At 33.8% G+C, this 23,123-nt stretch overlaps 1 protein-coding gene across 1 annotated transcript in view; it reads right to left on the minus strand.

The window, feature by feature from the left end:
* The window catches only part of ATPCL (ATP-citrate synthase), a 177,938-nt gene extending 163,267 nt beyond the window's left edge, over positions 1-14,671 (minus strand). The window contains exon 1 of the mRNA XM_072520092.1: positions 14,523-14,671. The gene's annotated coding sequence lies outside the window, so the exon portion shown is untranslated. The remainder of the gene's footprint in view (positions 1-14,522) is intronic.
* Between the last annotated feature and the right edge of the window lie 8,452 nt (positions 14,672-23,123).

A 23,123-nucleotide genomic window follows, 5' to 3' on the forward strand; every position in this document is an offset into this window, starting at 1 on the left:
ATCGAAAATCATATGATTTTATCATGCGGACAGCGCTTATGACAAAATCATATGACAAATCACACAGTGTTAACATGGAAATTTGACTTTATGACCAAATAATATGACAAATCACATGATAAATCATGTAGTGTAAAGTCGACATAACTATTCGGTGGTACTTTCAATGGCTATAATTCACTGTTTTGCTAATTATATACAATTCACGTGAACATCGGTAGTACACGAAAAAAAAACAAATATCTTTCCTGTTGTACATTCCTTGCTATCAGACAAAAAGCGATGACGTATAATTGATTTTAAAGTTTATTTAAAGCAATTAATGCTGTAGAAAAAAGCTTTTCCAGTTATAGCTACTAGAGGATGTACTTTTTTCATTACAACTAAGTTATTTGACGTTAAGTGCAAGATTTGGACATAAGAAAAACTTCTGCCTCTTTACAAGCAATTCTGTTTGTTCATTGGAGAATTGATAACTCTATGGCAGTTTGTCACTTTATCTTTTGCGCGGTCGTCCGATACCTCCTTTACCGATTGGTGATTTATCACTTCCTATTTTGATTTTGCAGTGTGTGATTGCAAGAACACATTTTGATATTTGAAAAGAAAAGAATTAGAGAACAAAATAAGCTGGGGTTTATATCAGACAAGATGAGTTTCATTCTCCCTTAGCTACTTAACATTGAAAAGAGCCTTTCTTACCGCCAGGCTTCAGGTTCAGGATTTTCTCACGTGTACCTTTTCCCTTTACAAACCCCGCTTGTTACTGCGGTATTTGATGATGTAGGCAAGTTTTTAATCTGTTTTGGATGATAAGTAACAAGATTTTACTGGCATCTGTTATTAGTGACAATAGACAATAGAAGAAATAACAAAACTGTTTAAATAGTTAGACGACGATTGGAGGAACAGCGCTATTGTACTTAGCTAAATCTGCGAAACAGGCAACTGCTACTTCACATTGCTCAAACTCACTACGCTTGGAATGAAAATAATTGGAGGTGAGTTATTTTCTAGGATGAATCTAAATTTAAACCACGTTAACCTGATGAACGCGCCAGAGAGTTTGGAGAAGGCGAAATGAAACATTGCTCCAGATAATTTTGTTCAGCACAGGAAGTTTTCGACTGGTTCAGTAATGATTAAGGGTGGTATTTTTTAGAAGGAGTATCTTTCTATACTCGAGTAAAAAAGTCAACAAAGCTAAATCTAAATAAAACGCTTAGCAGCAGAGAAATTAAAGAAATGTGCAAAGAAAAAAGCCTACTTAGTATTTAGAACTTTGAAGGACTGTGAAATATTTTAGATACAAAAAATGACGTTCAGATATGTAGGTATTGAGATTTGCTGCACCAATATTGAATAGGATCTGAGAAAACAAACCACAAGAGCCACATAAGTAGTACGTGCTTAAATAGCAGCACATGCATAGTGAAAGCACGAGCCGAAACATCAAGATCTACACAGATACTGGAAACAACAGAAATCAAGGCGAGAATAGCAAAAAAAAAATTAATCGATAGGGAAAAGAGTAAAGACAGAACAATTATGGGACGTCAAAACTATAAAAGAATGGGTGTTAAACAGAAAAAAAGAATGGAACAAGCATATCAGCCAAATAGATGACATAATGGTAACCAAGGTAGCACCAATCAGGTTATCCTGTTTATAATAAATAAGGAAGAAAGTTAAATTAACTCTTGCATGAGGAACATTGTCCAAAGTTATGTCGTCATTACGCCAATTTTATTCGTCTATATTTCTTGTTAATGCAAGGCCAGCTGTAGCTATGTGTTTACTTCAATATTTAGGGGGAGTCGGAATTTAGCGTTTATAATGGTCTAGTAAAATCCATATTTCAATATAACATGTGTGTGATCAATTAGAGAGACGACTGAAAGTACCTGTTCATTCCGAGATCCTATAAAAACTATGTAATGTATTGCAAGAAGAACGAGAAAATCTTGATCAGAATTTAACTTTTCATCTTCACTACAGGGACTAGACTTTGTCTGTTTCGTCTTCACAAGGCTATGACTACCTTTTTCGAGGTCTTGGTACATCTCTTCTTTTGGATCGTAATTAATTATTCTTTGTATAGTCTTTTATTTTTCATCCTGTGAATATGTTGTCTCCATTTATCTTTATAGTCAGCTATGTTGTCGTTTATAGCGTACATGTTTATTAGATCTCTTTATGTACAAGAAATAAAAAGATACGGCTTCTACAAAAATTATTCTTTGCACGATATTCGTAATGTAAAATGTACCTATATCTGTTAAATGTTATGATAATGACAAAACTCACGAATTGTATATGAAACGTTATGGAGTGCACTTATATGTGTTGATTGATTATAAAATATTTTTATTGGAAGCGACGAAGTCTTTGAATTCAATTTCGTGTAGATATACTGTACTTATGTCTACACATAAGTAAACTTATGTGTTAGAAGAGCAAGACTGGCATGGGCAGAATTTGGAAAACTCTGTTGGATACTGAAGAACCGCAAAATACCTCAATACTTGAGGAGCAAAGTTTTCAACCAATGTATCCTTCCTATCACGACATATGGATGTCAAACCTGGACCCTAACCAAGTCAAATATGAATAAACTAGTCACAACAGAAAGAGCAATGTTAGGTATACGACTGTCAGATAAAAAGGGGAACGAATGGGTAAGATCAAAAACAAAAGTTGAGGGATATCACAACAAAAATTGCCAAACTCAAATGGAGCTTCGCAGGTCACACTGCTAGACAAAAAGACCAACGTTGGAACGCCATAATACAACATTGGAGACTTTACAAAGGCAGACGACCAAGAGGAAGCCCACAGATGAGTTGGGTGGACGACATTAAAAGAATAGTCGGAACAAATTGAAAGTATGTTGCTCAGGATACAGATCGATGGAAGGAGTTGGCAGAGGACTATGTCCAAAAATGAACGAGAGAAGGCTAAGAAGAAAATGAAGTACTTATATGTACACAATGTTTAATAATTTCTACATCTTCCACTGTAAGATATTTCCGCAGACATACATGATATCAATTTTAAGTCCCTATTTTTAAGTCGATAACTTTATTTGTTTTAGTATTTAATTTTTCAAAACTACCTGTCTGTAATTACGAATATGATACGTATGTTTGAAGGAATTTTTACTACAACCATTTCATAGATGTTTCTATACGTTCATTAACATATATGAATATTAATAGACCATAAAAATGTAGACATACCATTTAAGTTATATACTAAAGTAGGTTATAGATTAAATTTTCAATTAATTACATTTTGTCACTCAAACAAGAATTTTTACTTTACTTAGTTATATCGTATAAACGAAGAGTACACAAGTTACTAAAGGAACATTACCACTTTTTTAAAGCTTTAATTAACTAAGTTAGCAAACAATAGAAAATTGATACAAGTGTTAACGCATAACCAGTTATCCTTGGTTATATTGTAATACGATTTTATTAAATTTCACATATATTCGCCAATAAGAATACAATTTTTTATTTATTTGTGACAACTTAAATTATTTGCTACTATTAAAGAGACTTATCTATAATACTGAAGAATATATTATATGACATTTATTTCAATATCGTCGATTTCCTCTTCATTTTCCGATTCAGAATCATCACCTAAATTAATTAAAAAATTATCTGTTATTGCGTCATGAAAGATTCTGCTTCCAAAAACTTATTTTTCTAGTTTATTGGATGATCACGTGTGTTTCATTTATCAGCACCAAATTCATCGAGAGGGTTGTGGCATAACTGTTCAACATTTCTAATATTAAAATATCTATTTTTTTGTGTCACATAGTGTTTTGATTCCCATACTGACTCAATTGGATTTAAGTCTGGGTGATAAGGAGGTAATCGCAAAACGCATGCCAATGTTGTGTTAAAATTTCATCCATTTCGAAGGTTTTAACTGTAGGTTTATTGAGATTAACACTATTATATAAGTCAGGCTTTAATATACTAAGATCGAAAAAACGTTGTTACACCGTAATCAGTCATCATAACCTGTTTCTTGCTATTAGAATTTGGAGCTTTATTATGTATCCTCTTAATGTTAAATCCAAGAATTCTATTTTGTCCTTTGATACAATATTTCAATAAATATATTTATATGTTATAAGTAAACATTAAAAATTGATGTGCATCGTATGTACTGGTTGCCATTCTACCTTATTATTTACAGGCAATAAAAGCAATTTAATAATTAGTGATGTCACACCAAGGTGGCGTATTATTAAATTAGTTTTATTAAATAAAAACAGACATGCAAATTGTGGTACAGTGAATAAACATAGCGTTTGCTTAAAATGTTAGTCTGATAACTCTATTTACTGTAAATTTACAATATATACAAAAAATTAGTTTAAAAACGGTTAAAATGATTTTATTTATTTATATGATGTTCTTGACTACAAAATAGTAATTAGACCAGTGATCACATATGGATCTGAAACGTGTACCCTCTCAACAACTGATGAAAATCAAATTAGAATATTTGGGCGCAAAATATTAAGAAAGATATTTGGACCAACCCATTGTAGCGATGGTTCGTGGAGAATAAAAATGAACTATGTGTTGGATGAATTAACACAGAGCGCAGATATCGTTAGATTGGTAAAGTCGGAAAGACTAAACTGGTTTGGCCATTAAGAAAGAATGCAAGATAATCGAGCTGTCAAAGTAATCCAGAGATGGAAACCCCAAGGAAATAGGACAAGAGGAAGGTCCCGTAGAAAGTGGATAAACGATGTAGAGGAAGGTCTTAAAACCATTAACATTAGGCAGTGGCGAAGGAAAGTATCGGACAAGGCAGAATGGAAGAACGTTGTCAAACAGGCCAAGACCCAGAAAGGGCTGTAGCCCATTAAAAGATATGATGTTCTTATTTAACAAAAAAATACAATAATAGTATGCAAACCATAATTTAATTTCGATCATTAAAATAATGCAAACACAACTAAACAAAAACTAGAAACTATATTTCTAAAAAACAAATTGAATACTGTGATATAACTTGAATTTGCCTTCAATTCTTAATATACTCATAGTACAAGATCCCACCGCAAGATCACTACGTTCTTAACGTAGTTACTCAAACTCACATTTTTTTATGCATTTAAAATTATGAGAATACATTAATCAATCGGTTGCCAGTCAAAAATGGCCACAAATATTTTTAATGTAATTAATAGCAATTAATTGTTGAATAAAATTTTAATTTTGTTCATTTATTTGTTAAATAAAATACGTTGCTCATGAAGTATATGCATGTTTTTTATATCAAATTAAAGCTATTTTTTTAATATGATGATCTGAGGTTGCCTGAGAAAAAATGATCGCAAATTAGGGTTGCCAGCTGTTAAAAACGCGAAGAATGAAAGATAAAGTAAAATGGAGTTAGCGCGCAACGTCACTCGTTTGACAAGTGATAATATGTGCAGTTTGTACAGTATAAATCCCGATACACGTCAACCGCGGCATAGTAAGTAACGTCACATATTACCAACAAAAAATATTTAAGTCGTAGATATGTTCCTTCTTAGAATCTTTTAGCCAAGTACACTGGAATTACAGCCACTAAGCATATTTCATTATATACACGTAAAAACATTATTTGAAGATTTCTATTAATGTAAACTTAAAGAAATACACTATAACTTGTTTCATTTAATTTGTATAAGTACATTATACTAGCGGACCAACTCTACATCGAGTTTTTTAAATGAAATTTTTATTTTGCGAGAAAAATATGCAATATATAAAATGACCGGAAGTAAAAATATTTTTATCAATAACTCAAAAACTATAAATGATAATTTCGTGAACTTACATTTTTGAACTCTACGTTGAATTCTCTATTGATTTGACTAATAAAAACGAAACCGGAAGTCGACCACAAAACCGGAATGCAATTTTTAGTTCATCAAATGTCGACATGGATATCATTTAGCAGTTAATTTTGCATGCTGATCAAGAATCCGGTGTAAGATTTGCTCTATCTTGACGTTTTATGCGCGTTTCGGGTCACTTCCGGTGTCGGATCGCAACCGGAAGTACATATTTAGATTCGTCTCGACGAGACCTTTCGATCCATATATACATTGTGGGATCTAAAACTTAAGTAAATTTTAACTTCCGGTCATCTCAAAACCGGAAGTGAATTTTTGTACCAAAAGTATATCTTGACAATCTCATACGTAATACTAATAATATTCCGAAAAAATATTTTAATTATCTAATATGGTTTTTGAGTAAAGTGGTGGACAAGAAAAGGGCTTAGCGTTTTAGTATATAAGATAGGTAGCATTTTAATGAAGCACACTTGTACGGATCACACTTTAACTACAATTTACTTTAACTTGTACGGATCATAACATTTTGGCATAAATTGGTAACACGTATTTGACAGTTGCAGTTTTGACACTTCTATTTTTTTGTTTATTATTTATTAATAATTAAACTCTGTTCTTTTTAGGACAAAATTAGTGTGAATTCCAAAATGTCACATAAGAAGTTAAAATAGTCAGTAATAGTTCTTTGAATCATTATTTTGAACAGCAGCGTGATAATAACGGTCCCATTCTACCGTTGACTGTTGTTAGGGACGTATGTATTGTATTTTTTATATGTTTATGTAGATGCTTAAAATAAACATTCTTGTTTTAGCGTGTAGCTGCAGCTTTAAATTTACATATTTCAAGTGTGAGTTCTATCTCTCAGGCCGTAAAACCTAATACACCTACCAAAAAACCTACTAGCCCTAAGAAAGTTACCAATACTGCAATAATAAATACAAGCGAAGTACGAAATCAAATTTAATTCTTTTCAGAGGAACACTTTGAACTCTTTATGGATTCCATTGAAGGAAAAATAGTGTTTAGTGGTTGTCGTATATCACTCAATATTGTACTAATATTCACTGGTGTACTAAAGACACTGGTTTCAAATGGCTAAAAGATGATCCAAGGCGAGGACTAAAAAAACATAAGATGGATGAAAAAAGTATAAGAAAGACTAAAATCTGTAAAAAGAAGCATGTACTAGTGTGTAACTTTTAAGCATCACACTTTTTTTACATTGTTCACAAATTATATAAAACCATCATATGAATAATAGTAATATATCGATCACAAAAGTAAAACTTAAATAAAGCCGAAGAAAAAAGATTGATTAACATTTGAAAATCTGACGTAGATAATGATGTGAATCGGGATTTATACTGTAACAACTGTATATTATGCAGTAGGCGCCAGTTACGATGATCCAGAGCAAATCCTTATTTTCCTACCGATTCGATCCGAGCGCCTTGTTTACATATTTATCCACACTGTCAGTAACGTAACGGTAACTATTTGGTGCCATTAATTATATAAAAAGAATAATCACGCCACTGTATACCTCTTCGGATACAGTCGGCACACGACACATGCGCGATGTTGGATCTGTCTATGTGGCATTTACAGTAACATTGTCTATCCACACATGCTTTAAACGCACACAACCGGCATTAGCGATTTCAAACTTATCAGTAAGTAAAACACTGCTTAAATGTTGAAAGCTCTGGATCCAAAAGCAATGTAAAATAAATCAGAAATCAGAACATTAAAAAAATAATAGGGTAGAGGGCGCGGTCAATAAGAGTGCGCACTCGTCGATTTTCGGAGTGTGTCGTCGACAGGAAACAGGAACAAAGTTTAGTTTAGTTCGTACCGATTAAGCTTTGTGTTTGTATGTGTCTTGAGCATTTTAGGCATATAAACACCGATAATAACGTTATTAGGTAACTTTAATTAGTTTTATCTATTTTCTTATATTTTGAAATTTTTGATATTGTACACAACTGTAGTTTGTAAGAATTTCGCGGTAATATTTTACAATACTTATACCAGTAATACCAATAAACTTTGAAGAATCGTATGTATCATACCGTTGTTTACAATTTTGCACCAAGATGGAGACAGCACTGGCATTTGTTAAAACATGCTCGTTTTCTAAAAGTGCGCAGTCATTAATATTGTAAGAGTACGCGCGCACATAAACCAGGTTTTTTATACGGATTAACCGTATTTTTTCTTTTGTTTAAGCATGTCTGGCAGAAAACGAACTTCTCAGCGTGCATTATGCTCACCGGTGGTTATGAAGCCAGCAAGAAAAAGGGTTGAAAATGGAGAAGGTAAGAGGTGCGTGGCAAAATCTATAGGAATGGCGGAAAGTACGTTAAGAAAAAGGCTAAAAAGAACAACTTTAGCTACAAAGCTGGGAAGATACGACATTACTTTAACAGCAGAAATGGAAGAAGAGTTGGGCAACTATATAAAAACAATAGACATGTTTTATGGGTTAACTTCTAGAGCTCTAAGAAGTCTAGCGTTTGAGTTCGCTGAAATAAATAAATTAGAACATCGTTTTGATAGAACTTCAAAAATGGCAGGCAAGGGCTGGCTACGTGGATTTTTGAAACGACACAAAGATGTTAGTTTGAGGCAACCCACCGCTACTAGCGTCGCCAGGGCTATTGGGTTTAATGAACCACAGTGTAAGCGGTTTTATGAAAATCTCTCGCAGTTAATGAATGCATATAAATTTCCGCCACATGCAATTTACAATATGGATGAATCGGATTTTCCACTGTCCCAAACAGGCCTCCTAAAGTTTTCTCTACAAAAGGAAAAAGGTGTGTCAATAAAACATGTAGCGCAGAACCGGGAACCAATGTTACTGTTGTATGCACAATGAGTGCTGGTGGACAATATATTCCTCCCGCATTTATATATCCACGTAAAAGAATGAAGACAGAACTTTTGGATGGAGCTCCACCATCATCAGTTGGAATAGTATCCGACAGTAGTTTCATCAATTAGGACCTGTTTGTTGATTATGTTACACATTTTAGAGATCGCGCTAAGCTGACAAAGGAACAACCATTCCTATTGATAATGGATAATCACACTTCCCATTGTTTCATTGCAGCATTGCAATACATTTTTTTCGACAATAAAACATTATCGCATAAACACTTTCTCCTCATAGTAGTCACCGTATGCAGTCACTTGACAGATTTTTTTAGCCCGCTAAAAAAGCTTTATTCCAACGAATGTGAAAAATGGCTGACGAACCATCCAGGGCGGGTAATTACGGTTTACCAAATTGCTTCAATATTTGCTCCTGCATACTTTAAAGCTGCTACTATAACGAATGCAATTGAAGGTTTTAAAGTGACGGGGATATGTCCCTTTAATAATGACATATTTACTGACGCTGACTTCATGACCACTTTTGTCACAGAACGAGAAGAACTTGCTACAGCTGCAGTAACTACGGAACTAGAAGCGTTTAACGTACAATCAGAAGTCGCTAAAAACTCTACGTCTGAAATCGATATTCAATCACATCAAATGTCTGAATCAGCCTCTGAAAATACTCCCAATGTTCTTGACAGTCCAACTATTGTTCTTGAGAATTCCATTACTAAGAAAAATATTCATCAAATGAAAAATCTATTTTCACAAAGCCAAAAACAACGCCTCCTAAGAAAATTTGGAGCTGTCCAGGGTGCAACGAAACATTTAAAGAACCTATCACAGAAAACTGGATTAAGTGCATATCATGTGCTGAATGGTGGCATGAAAAGTACAGTGCCTATGCAGGTTTTGGATCTTATAAATGTGACATATGTTCATAAAATTACGTGCGCAATCTTACAATCCTAAACGCGTACTTTTAAAAAGCGGATTTATAAGAGTGCGCAAAAGCACTTTTTTTTAGTTTCACTTTTTCTATTAAGGTAATACTGTTTAGTTCGCAAATTATAATTGATTTTGTTGTTTATGTATCAACAGGCTTAAATAAAAATAAATATACTTTCAACGCAATTGGTTTGGATTTTACACTTGATTAAACCTTAAGTGCGCATTCTTGAAGCACTCTACCCTACAAATCTGGGACCAACTATTACCTATTTATATTTACAACCAATTACTATTTTTATTAGGAATTAACCTCAACATTTTAGGTTAAAATATGTTTATTTTGTTTTTTCAATTTCCACTTCGGAACGAATTCCAAAGTGAAAATCGAAACATCAAAATAAACATATTTCAAACTAAAATCGTAAATTCCCAATCAAAATAGTAAATTAATTGAAATGCCTCAAGAAAACAATGGAAAAGCTGAAATTGATGATATATACAGGTATCACCGCTAATTGAATAAAACAGAGACAAAATTCTAAACCTTTGAAATGAGAGGGGAATAGGAATGAGGGAAAAAGAATATTACACATTGTCATGATTTTCTGTTTTTTTTTTAGTTGTTATTGTTTTATGTTTTCTGTTTATTTACATTTTATGAAAATAAAATCATAATTAAAAGAGAAATAGGGCACATATACAAGGTAATCAGATAAACTGATCATTAAAGAATTCACGTAATCTACTTTAACATTTTGACATTAAAAGTGTTTTATTTAGTTAAACATAGATGAAGAAGCAATGAGTGCTGATTTTAATACACGCATATTTAAGAGCTGGAATAGATTTAAAATATCCAAGAACAAACACCCACCCAAAAGGTTATACCATATTATCTTAGATGTGTCTTAGATTCAATTAAAGCAAAATAAACTGTTTAAACCATGTCAAATTCCACAGAATGCGAGATCAATTTTAATAGATGCAACAAATACATTTATTTATTGCTGACCTCACATGATTTGATCAAAACATAAACTAAAACCCTCTAAAACTTTTCAACTACTGATAATCTGTTCTGCTTTTGCTCAAAATCTCAAAATTTCTATTTGATATTGAGACCAAATGCAAAATTAAATAACTTCCCCAAGGATCACAAACAATCCGTTCCTTTACAATTAAAAAACAACTACTGAACTACTTTTTTTCTTTTCGATGCCTTATTTTTTCTACCATCAAAATTGAACTTTTTTATCTTAACTAAGAACCAACCTTCTTCTCCTTTTCTTACCATATTTACTTTATTTGAATTCTATTCATCAGGGCCATTTAAGTATTGTGTAACGCAATTTGGGTGGAGGGGATCTTTTAAAACTTTATCGTTTATTACAAGGATAGGAGGTGGGTTAGAACAATGTGTTTCATAACATTGTTTTTTGACTTAAATAAAAAAATGGAATTAAAATCTACCAGATTGGCAATCCTTTTTATTTATGTTTTACAAGGAGTCCCTCGATTATATTGTACAATATTGTTATTTTGTTCTTTTTTGATTATATTTTATGGGGAATCCCTTAACTGTAATGTATGTTCTTTTAATTTTGTTTTTGTTGTCAGCAATATATAGAAACCCATTGCTGTAGTCAGTGATATTAAAATGAATTCATACTGTAATGTCTCATGTTCATACCGTAAATTTTAAAATTAAAAAAAAAACGTGAAAATTGACAACTATAATATTTCGGTGGAATATAAAAGCCTGAAGATCGCTTGCAGAATATTATATTTCTAATAAGCGATTAAATGTGGTACCTAGTCAGTTAGATAAAACGATCATGCAAGTGTTTACCAACATATTAAGAGCCAAATACATTGATGGTAGAGATCTCTGTATCAAAGAAAACTTACACTGGATTCAGTCATACTAGGCGATGGGAGACTAACTAAGGAATGTTATATTCAAAGGGGCGTCAGACATGGATCTATTCTATCTTTGATGTTATTTAATATATACTCAGACATAACTTTCAAACAGGCCTTGCAATATAAAGGCTTTGGTGTGAAAATCAATGGTGAACTGATTAATAATCTTAGATACGCTGACGACAGTATTATCTTATGTAGGACAATGTTATCTTATAAGGGTAAATTCGAGGGCTACAGAGGAAGTGGAAGGAAGATGTGATGGCTCAAGAACATTCGCGATTGGAAGGGAATATGCACTGCCAAACAAATATTTCAATTAGCTGAAGACCATAAAAAATTTTCCGCTGTAATTGTCAATGTTAGGGGACCTAATATGGCACCTAAAGAAGAAGATATCTTCCTTGTGATTTTATTTTTAATTTTTGATAAGAATTTTGAATAAAATGTCTTATTTCAGATCTTCTTTACATGCAATCTCTGTAACGGAGGTTGGCAATCATCATGGCTATTCTGATCTTAGATGCTGCCGCTCTGAATCGTTTGATTGATGTGCTTCTCCTTCATACACTTCTCTTGTCCTGGATTTTCCCTTGTATAATTAATTGAAGTATGTTGTATCTTTCATTATGCATAACATGCTCTAGGTATTGCGGCTTTCATGTCTTGATAGTTTCCAATATTTCCATTCTTTTGTTGACTATTCTCATGACTTTGTTGTTTGTTACATGTTCGGTCCATGATATCTCAGTTATTATTATTTCAGTTAGGTTTCTTTTTCTCATTGTATTGCCAAATGTAGAAAGCAATATTATTTTATTTTAGGGCATGGTAGTTCATTATTGTGTTTTTAATGCTTAGTTACCGACTACATAATAGTACCTATACTTTATGCCTGTGCGGGCATAAACTGTATTTTATAGCCCACAAAGGTATAAAGACAAAAAAAAATTGATAACTTCTTAATAATATTCATTATTAAAGTTACAAAATATGGAATTAAATTATTATAACCAAGTACATAACATTATTTAGTAGAATTCACAGAAAACTGGCAATTCTGGGAAGATCCGGTAATAGATAGATTTGACATTTTTTTAACTTTTTAGGTTTGACAGCCACAGATTTTCATTTATGATCATATTATATGAGATCATTATCCTAACGATAGTATTGCTCACTCTACTATGATTCATTTCACCTGAGGCATAAACATCTACTTAATGCCCTTGGTACATAAATAAATATAAAGAGTTATTATTAAAAAAAATTAAAATAGAAGAATGCTTGAGAATAACAATAAGAGATGAAACCAAAAATGTATGTAAGAATGGGGCCAAGTAAGGAAAATGTAAAAAATTAGCAGTAAAAGTTTATTAAGTGATTAGAAATCTTTTGTTTTATTTATTATTACTGTAAATGCGATTAAAAAATAACAAAGTTATTTTACTGACTTTCTGGAAGTTTTCGTAATGTAATTGTTACTTTTAGGTAAAAATGGTTACTTGGTGTTATGTAATATTTAGGAAGGTGCAATTGAAACCACTCATTATGTTTTTCGGATATTTACATTCTTTATTTCATCTAAATTCATGTTTCATTGTTAAGGGAATTAGTCAATCTATCTTGGACTTTCTACCAGAGATTCAGTATTTTCTAGTACTCAGGAGTTTGTAAATACCTTCTTTGTTTCTGTATATTTTTGTCAGTCAGTCATAGAAATTCAATCAAATTAAATATTTGCCATATAATATTTTGACATATCTTAACAGTACCTAATTAATGCTTTACAGTAACTAAATGTGGTTCCTACTAAACTAAGTTCTGTTAAACCTTAAATTTACATCCCCTTTTTCACTTCACATAACTTTACACTTCACTTCTTATGCCTAAATTTATTTAATACAATTTCCTAACCATATTAGTTTTTTAAAGATTTATGTATCTTTTTATATATAAATAAAAAATGTTATTAATGTAAATGTTAAAATATTAATAATAATAAAGAGTCTAAATATTAAATAAAATGAAAGAAACAAAGTATCAAAAAATAAGTGACGATTTTCAAATAAAAATTAGTGACCATATACAAAGAAAAAAAGTGTTTTATCTATCTATACATTAGCTTCCATAATGTTTCTAACAGTGCAGAAAGGGATAAATCTAAACATTCTACTCTTTTTACATTAGAGCTCACACTTATGTTTTATCAATTTTTCAAGTATAGTTGAGTTGCCTTCAGAACTATCAGATATTTTCCTGGATGAAGTATTATAAAGTTTTCATGTATTACTTCAGTATTGTTATGAATTTATGTATCATCTTATTATGTGGTCCTTTCATTGCAGTCTTACATTCGCATTGTTGTTTGGATGATTATTTTGGAATCTGATCTAAATTTATATATATTTAAGTCCTTTCATATGTTTAAATTTTTCAAAAGCTAGATAGACCTAGAGAATGTTACTGATATTGGTGGTACACCAGTAAAAATATTTTATCATATACTGTCAACATTTTTCTAAATATTTTAGTAAAACCTTCACAACTCTTTCATAAACTATAAATATATTCCACATAAAACAATATTTAAGATTTAAATAAAATATACAATATACAATATTTCATCTTACTTTTGTAATTACCTACTTCTGTACATTTTGATATTCCTTGCAATTGATGAGACTTTTAGGACCGATATATAAATATCCCATAGGGTGACAGAAACGCTACATTAATTGTTTCACCAAAACTAAATCTTACATATTTTTTCATAATTAGAAAGAAAAATCAGCAGATTACTAAAAGCCTAACGTCATAAATTTGTATTGTGATGAAAAAGCCGACATGATTATGTTAACATAAAATTACTTACCTGGGCTGACAAATAAGAAGAGACTGAATAGGAATTAAAGGTAGTTAATAACAATTCACTATTTTATTACAATAAAAACTATAAATTGCTTTCGGAGTTCACTTTCAAATCATACGATTCTTCTGCTGACAAATTTTTGACATGACATGTTGTCTTTTATGACGTTGCAATGGTAGGAAATGTTTTATTTGGCCCTATTACAGTTATGAGTGTCGCATGCAGATGGCGGTAGCTTGTAACAAAATTGCAATGCCTATTTTTGAATAAATAAATAATTTACTTTATTTATGTAATATACAAAAATCCAATATATTTTATATTTTAAAGTAATTTTAATTTATAAAATTAAAATTTTAAAATAAAAATATCTTACATAGTTTAGTTTAGAGACAATAAATTTATTCGGTAAAAGTAATAATGAAATTCAAATAGTTCAAATGCTATAATTGGAAAAATGTCATTTTTGTTCCTAATAAATTCTTTTTCCTTAGATTTAATTAAAATCGAATATTTACAGTTAGAAAATATGGAAGTACAAGGCTAAATGACCTTCCATAAAATATAAATAATTATTAATCTTTAAGACGAATATTATCACATAGGTATATGCAATATATTAGCTGAAAATATCTACCAATAAAATACGTGGTATAGACTACGAAATTTTCGTACCTATTACCTATTCAAAGATATAAATTAACAAGTCGTTAAAATGAATATTTAAATTTAATGGATAAATGCAAATGCATATTCATGAACCAATATATAAACTTGTACCAAAAACATTCCAAACTCATAATATGCGCTATTGTGTTTCACAAATCTGTAAACTAAATTGCCTAACGCGTAGAAGATTTCTCATTAGAATATTTTATACATTGTTGCCAATATTAGCCCGTCCGAGGCTTTATTTTTAATTCTTTGGGTCTTTCTACTTCTAGACAGATTGCTAGTATCATCCAAAGGATTCTTTTCCTTTATCTAGGCTTCTGACCGGCAACTGCTATTTAATAAAATCATATCATATAATCGTCAGTCATATTTAATGTACATGTACATTTTATCATCATCATACTCATTAGCCGTTTTGCGTCCATTGCTGAACATAGGCCTTCCGTAAATAATTCCATCCGATCTTGACCACCCTGACTCCAGTTGTGATGAATGCGCTTGATGTCGTCTGACCACCTTGTTGGAGGACGTTCTCGATTACGATAAGCATCGTATCTAGGTCTCCATTCTAAAATTTTCTGCCCGGTTCCCTTTCAGCGTTGTAATTCTTTTAACTGCGTCCGTAACAGCAGTTTTTCTTTTAACTATTTGATCTGAAACTCTGTTTCTGAGCGATATATTCAACATTGACCTCTTCATTGCTCCCTGTGCCACTTATTGATTACTTTTCTGTTAACGGTCAATATTTATGTTCCGTGCGTTAGAACTGAAAGTACAAATTGATCGAAGATTTTTCTTTTCAAGCGCATGTGAATCTTCTTCATGTACCATGTCCTTTCAGAACGTTGGTTACCATCAGACCTATCTTAATTTTATTCACTGCCACCCTAAATAGCATGCTTGTATCAACACCATTCTGGCCATAAGCATTCTGTCCCAACTTCGACAAGAATGGGAGCAAGACACAGAGACAAAAAAAAATGGCCCAGAGATGACTTGGAAATGAGTCACTCTTCTGAGTGTACAAATAAAAATATACAGGGAAGAAACAGAAAGGCGATCCAGTTACGCACTCTACTCTCTCCCAAATTGCTCTTAATTACTCCAATACAAATCCTACAGACCAAAACTTTGACAAACCTTTTGCCAAAAGAAATAAAAAATGAAATTTTTTTAATATTTTGATCAGATGCCGCTCCGTATATGGTAAAGGTAGGAGAAAATTTGAAACTATTTTATCGAAATATGGTACACGTCACTTGTCTTTTACATGGTATAAAATTGAATAAACAGAGTAGCAGAAGTTCTTAGAAGTAAATTTGATTTAGTCAATAAATTAATTTCAAACGTTGAAAAAGTAATTTTGAAAGCATCTTTACTTGTGCAAATTTATAAAAAAATTAAAGGTGTAAACTATAAATATATAAGTAATAATATATAAGTTATAAAGCTTTAAATTATAGTTGAAAATTTTAAAAAATAATTAATTATAAAGTTATGCTATAATGTTTTAGATGCTTACTTATAGTACCAGTTTTTGTGTCACTTATGCATATTTTTGGTAAAAGTAATTCATACGTATGCGCATATTTTTGATAATGATGTGTTGTATTACGTTAGGAATGTCCTACGGTTAATTTTCGCAAGAGACTCCTGGTTCGAAAAAATACAAAATTAAATTTCTATTACAAAAAAATTACATTTGTATTAAAATACACAAATGTGACTTAAAGTTTTATTTAATTCTGTATGTTTCGGTGGTACAAATTCGACTGACTAACTCTAACTAAATCTACGCAATTGTATATATACGCTGATTAGGGAATTTCTTAAATAAACATTAAGTATTTATTGGACACTCTCCCACCTTGAGAAATTTTACATAATTTCTCAAAAAATGCAGAGAGTTACGAAAAAGTCATGAAAATATCACTTAAATCTTAAAGGAGTTTTCACCACCCGGCCACAACGCGTATATCTTTCATTTAAGTCGGGTGCTCTGTTTATAATCACTCCCGCACTCTTTTCACTGGGTTCTTCCTCAACCTGGAGTCGACCAACGTTCTCTTGGGGTTAACGCGGTTAACTCAGTAGGATCGTCCGAAAGATACGTTAACGGACGCGAGTTGACTATACTCTCACAATTACACAATAATGTCAATAAGTCTTCATAATTGAGAGACGCTCGACCTAAAACTTTTTGCAAAAGTCCTTTTACAATACCTACTAATCGCTCCCAAAATCCACCCCACCATGGATGTGTGGGGTTGAAACGCCACTTAATATGTTGTGTAGAACTATATTCCGCGATAGTATTCCAGTCCAATTGCTTAAGCGCATTCTCGAATCCCGTAAAATTTGTTCCATTGTCACTATAAACTATTCTCGGTCGTCCTCGCCTTACAACAAAGCGACGAGATGCTTGAATAAAGGCATTTGTTGACAACGAGGTAACGAGTTTCAGATGAACTGCACGATAAACGGCACAAGTGAACAAGCAAATCCATGCTTTCTCACCCGATTTCAAGTAAAGAGGTCCCGCTAAGTTCACTCCGAAAATTTCAAAAGCTGTAGTATCCCGAACTTTATCAGCCGGCAACGAAGGTGTTTATACTTCGAACGATTTCCCTTCTTGTCTCTTGCACACACCACATTCTTTTAAAATGGACCGCATAATCCATCTACCCCCTAAAGTTCAATATTTTTCGCGAAGCAAACTAAGTAGTCCTTGTGTGCCTACATGACAAGAGCTTTTGTGTAGGCTTAAAATTAACTTAAGCACTATAAAATGTTCACCCGGAAGTAAGATAGGCAGACGAAAATCTTCAATCTCAAGTCTCTTAGTAACGCGAGTTTTTAAACATATAAGTCCAAATTCATCGACAAACGTGTTAAGCGAGGAAATTCGTTTCGTATCTGAACCGAACGCTTCGTTCTGCACTAGCTTCAGCACAAATATTTCGAGTTTATCGATTTCCGACCAATTCACCTGTACGTTTTTCGTTTGAATTTTTTGCATTATAACAAAATCTTAGCGCCCAAGCTATCATTATTTAAAGTTTTATGTACTGAGAAAAGTAATGCAGATGCCAATCGTCAGACGTCATATTCAATAGTGACGAACTGGCATTTTTCTTTTTCTCGGTACAGACTTCTTCTTCATCAACTTCTAATTTTTGTTGGGGCCAATAATTTTCTTTTCTGTACAACCATTCCGGGCCCTCGCACCATCGAGAGTCGAACAATTGCCGACAGCATAGCCTCTTGATAGAAGATCGGCAGTATTGAAAGAACCAGGTACATATTTCCAACACTCAGGATTGTCTAAATTTCTAATCTCCTGAACTCTATTAAAAATAAAAACAGACCAGTCATCCTTATGTTGAATCCAAGAAAGAACAGTAGTGGAATCACTCCAAAAATAAGACTCAACATATTGAGAAAATTGTCTTTTTACTGACTGATAAAGTCTAACACCAATAGTGGCTGCCAACAGTTCCAATCTGGGTACAGAAATCTTCTTCAAAGGGGCCACACGACTCTTAGCTGCTACAAGGAAAATTGAGACAACATTATTCCGAACAACTCTTAAAAATACTACAGCCGCATAAGTGCTCTTACTTGCATCTGAAAATATGTGCAAGCTTCAATGATCAGCTTCCATGGGTCCATCTTGAATCCAGCATGGAATCTCAATACTGGACAGTTCAGGAAGATGAGTAACCCAATTACAAAATTCTTCAGCCATATCATTCTCAACTGGAGCATCCCATCCCAGGCGCATCTCCCAAAGTTTCTGTAGCAACAGTTTGGGGAATAGGAATACTGGACAGGTAAAACCAACAGGGTCAAATATACTCTGAGCTATGGAAAGCATCAGTCTCTTAGTTATGGGACGTTTCAATTCCATTCCTTGAAAAGTTTCACTATTTATTTTCAGATTTATTTATTTATCGTATGGCACTTGACACATTTACATTTAAATTTAATTATATATTTTGTATAAAACATTACATATATGTTTACAAACGAACATCTAACTTATTTATATATTCTATCGACTCTGGAGTCGCCATTAGGAAATCCTCTGACCTGCCTTGATAGGATCTTGTGGAACACTGTTCTGTAATGTGACAGATGGTTTGGGGTTGTCCGCAGTCATAGAGTGTAGGTGGTCGTTTACCCCATTTGTGCATCATGTAACCGCATCTGCCGTGTTGGGTTCTGATTCGGTTCAGCATAGTCCATGTGTTGCGTGGTAAGTCAAAACCTGGTAGTTTTTGTATGATGCAGGGTAAGCTGCTATTTTGTTGTTCCATCTATTCTCTAGTCCAAGTGGTCGTTAAGTTGAACTCATTTTCCACAGCAAGCAGTGCTGTTTTTATTGGCGGTCGTCTGGAGCGTAAACGGTTACCGTTGGCAGCATCTATATCTTGATGAATTGGCAGGATCTCGTTACTAAATATCTTTTTGTACTCACTAGTGAGGGAGTGTATGCGTCGTAGTTTGGGTGGTGGAATGTGGCTCAGTACTGAGAGCCATTGTGTAGGGGTGGATTTGATAACACCAGCAATCATTCTCATTGTACTGTTCAATTGGGCATCTACTTTGTGTATATGTTGGCTGTTAAGCCAGGCTGAAGAGCAGTACTCTGCGGTCGAGAAAACAAGGCCCAGGGCAGATGATCGCAAGGTGGAAGCCTATGCTCCCCATGTTGTGCCGTACAGCTTCTGGATGATGTTGTTTCTGGATTTAAGTTTTTCCGCTGTTTTTGACAGATGTTCCTTGAAAGATAGGGTTCTGTCAAGAGTCACCCCAAGGTACTTTGGTGTTTTATTGTAAGCGAGTGTGGTGTTTTCGAAATGGATGTTCAGTGTTGTTCCTGCAAGCTTGTTATTTAGATGAAAACTGGAAACCTCTGTTTTGGTAGCGTTTGGTTGGAGCCTCCAATACTTTCCCACTGTGTGTAAGTCTGCCGTAAGGATTTCTTCTGTTTGTTCAAATGACTTACACCTTGTTGCAAGTACCCAGTCGTCGGCATAACCAAACTTCCTTGATCTGGTTTCTGGTATATCAGCGATATACAGGCTAAAGAGAAGAGGAGCTAGGACAGATCCCTGAGGCAGTCCATTCTTCAGTTTTCTTGGAGTGCTGATGTCGGTTCCCATGACTACTTGAATCGTTCGGTCGGCTAGCATGCTGTTGATTATTCGAGCGGTGGATTTACAGGAGATTGTACGGAGGAGCTTGTATATCATGCCTTCTCTCCAGACTATATCGTAGGCCGCTGTTAGATCTATGAATGCGGCAGCAGTTTTAAGTTTTCTCTGGAACCCTGCCTCAATAAATGTGGTAAGTGAAAGAACCTGATCTGCGCAGCTTCTTTTCGGTCGGAAACCTGCCTGATCAACCGGTATTGATTCAAGTAGCTTTGGACTAATTCTGTTATAGATAAGTCGTTCTAGTAGCTTGAACGTTGCCGATAGTAGGGCTATTGGTCTGTAGTTCTTAGGGTTGTTATCATTTGGCTTCCCTGGTTTTAATATGGCAATAATCTTTGATTATGATATGGCAATAAAAAAAAATCATGACCAATTTGGTACCCAACCAGAACATCAGTATTGGTGGGAAAGAAATAGAACTCGTAGATAGATATAAATACCTGGGACATGAAATTATGATTGGCAGGGATAACCAGACTCATGAACTGAAGAGAAGAATCGGCCTTGGGTGGGCAGCATTTGGAAAATTGACAGAAACTTTTAAAAGTGAGCTGCCCACATGCCTAAAGAGAAAGGTATTTGATCAGTGCGTCCTCCCAGTCTTGAAGTACGGAGCAGAAACACTTATCTTAACAAAAGCAGCAGCTACCAAACTGAGAGTCACGCAGAGAAGAATGGAACGGTCCATGTTAGGAATAACTCTGCGAGATAGAATAACCAACGAAGACATCAGGAGAAGAACCGGAGTGACTACATCATCGAGAAGATAGCCAGACTAAAATGGAGATGGGCAGGACACATAGCCAGAATGACAGATGGGCGATGGACAAAGAGGTTATTGGAATGGAGGCCAAGGGAAGACAAGAGAAGCGTCGGTCGACCACCTACAAGATGGACTGACGATTTAAGAAGACTCAATAAAAACTGGATGAGAGCGGCGCAAGATAGACGGGGTCGGAAACATGAGGAAGAGGCCTATGTTCAGCAGTGGACTCTTGAGGCTGGATGATGATGATGATGAATAATCTTTGAGCGTTTGAGTTCCTGTGGTATGGTACCGGTCTTCATAATATCTGTGAAAAAGTGAGCCATCCATTCTCTCGCATATTTGCCGCTGTTAATTAAGAATCAATCGAAGAAGTCACTATAGCTAGAGAGCTATAGTGACTTCTTCGCAAGTGAAAGGGCAAGAGTATTCGGTTTCTGCAGATTGGAATTTTAAAGATTTTTATTTTCAGAGTGTCTCTTGAAGAGTCCCAGAGAAAACCAAGAACAGGGACAACTGTTTTTGTATTACCAGAGGCCTCCCACCCTCTTGTCTATCTTAGCTTACTTCATAAGGGCGGTTGCTTCTGATACAAACACTCTCAACTTATTTTCATCAGTCACATTGGTTACACAATTACTCACATAAAATCCAGTCATCTATATATCTATCTATACAGCCCTTGCTGTCCAATTTTCGACATAGGCCTCCTCTTCCTTCGTCCACGTCTCTCTATTGTAGTCAGTTTGTATCCACTTCGGGCCTGCGTGTTTCTTCAAGTTATCTGACCATCTCATTTGTGGCCTTCCTCTTTTTCATTTGTAACTATATGGTCTCCAGTGTATAATCATCTTATTCCATCTGTCATATTTTTGTCTTATGGTATGTCCAGTCATAAGCTTTTCAATTGTGTTTTTAAAATACGGATTATCAATACATTTCTCCAGCGCCTTTGTTAAATGAAACTCTATAGTGACACCCAGAAAAAATGGACTACAATTGACTCCAAAAACAATCCTCTTGTGTCGAAATACAAATTCCTTTCCTTCATCGTTTACTTATAAGAACCTCAAAAAATCTCTATCCTTTGAATATATAGAAATTTAAAGAAAAGCCTTTCGAATATCCGACACAACTCCTATCTTTTGTTGTCTGAATTGTAATAGAACAGAAGGAATAAGTTCAATAAGATTAGGCCCTACCTAATAACGGGCCTGTGTGGTAAATAATGCACGCAATTATTCTCTTCGGGATTATTCACTATTTCAATCACACCCTCGTTCAACCACTCATTGAATATAAAGTTATACGATTCAAACAAATTAGACCTTTTCAACTTATTTAAAGTATTATCTAACCCTCTCCTAGCGACAACTAAATTATCTGAAATTAAAGCATGCTCGTTCAACCAAGATAACATAACTTTCATACCTGCCTTCACTGTCACATCGTACAGTCTTATAGAAAAAATTCTTAGCCTCTTTGGCCACCACCGTTCTTGTCATTTTTTCTACAGGGTCGTTTATCCCAATAACATCAACCTCCCAGAGTTTCGCTACAGAAGAATTATCAACAAACAACGAAAATGTAATCACACTTGTACTAAAATTAGAAGCAACTGCCGGCACCTTGCCCATAAGAGTCCAACCTAACAAAGTTTCAACTGCTAAAAGACCACACTGTAACTGATATTTTTTTCCCTGTATACAATTTGCCTACAATATCAGCTCCAAACAAATATTTCTTTTCTGACAATGTTTGAAGTTTTCTGCTCCATAGTAAATTTTTGTGCTTTAAAACAATTTTTACTGTCATGCTGCCCTTCACAAAATACACACCTGTAAAACTCATAATTTACTAACCCAGCAGCGATCCCTAAGGGCTAATCAGTTCCTTGCTTAGGTAATTTTACATTTTTCTTGACAACGAGGCTAATGAATT

The sequence above is a fragment of the Diabrotica undecimpunctata genome, chromosome 1 (genome assembly GCF_040954645.1).
Source record: "Diabrotica undecimpunctata isolate CICGRU chromosome 1, icDiaUnde3, whole genome shotgun sequence".
NCBI classification, from domain to species: Eukaryota; Metazoa; Arthropoda; class Insecta; order Coleoptera; family Chrysomelidae; genus Diabrotica; species Diabrotica undecimpunctata.